Below are 638 nucleotides of genomic sequence, written 5' to 3'. Positions count from 1 at the left end.
AGCGGGCAAAACCTCTGCGGGTAGCCGTTTATATATATACACAAATATATAAATATAAATAAATAAATATATAAATATATAAATATAAATATAAATATAAATACCTCTTTCTACAGTATCTTTGAGGCACTCAGTAGCGGGCAAAACCTCTGCGGGCAGATGTTTATACATATACAAATATACAAATATATAAATATATACAAATATATAAATAAATATATATTTATATAAATATATAAATATAAATATATTTATAAATACCTCTCTCTACAGTATCTTTGAGACACTCAGTAGCGGGCAAAACCTCTGCGGGTAGATGTTTATACATATACATATATACACAAATATATATACAAATATACAAATATATAAATATATATATTTATATAAATATATAAATATAAATATATTTATAAATACCTCTCTCTACAGTATCTTTGAGGCACTCAGTAGCAGGCAAAACCTCTGCGGGTAGATGTTTATACATATACACAAATACAAATATAAATATATAAATAAATATAAATATATAAATAAATATATTTATATAAATATATAAATACCTCTTTCTACAGTATCTTTGAGGCACTCAGTAGCAGGCAAAACCTCTGCGGGTAGATGTTTATACTTTTCTTCGT

This window comes from Eimeria mitis, genomic scaffold (assembly GCF_000499745.2).
Source record: "Eimeria mitis Houghton genomic scaffold, Emh_scaff1515, whole genome shotgun sequence".
In the NCBI taxonomy this organism is placed as follows: domain Eukaryota; phylum Apicomplexa; class Conoidasida; order Eucoccidiorida; family Eimeriidae; genus Eimeria; species Eimeria mitis.
Note: the sequence above shows the minus strand (reverse complement) of the source record.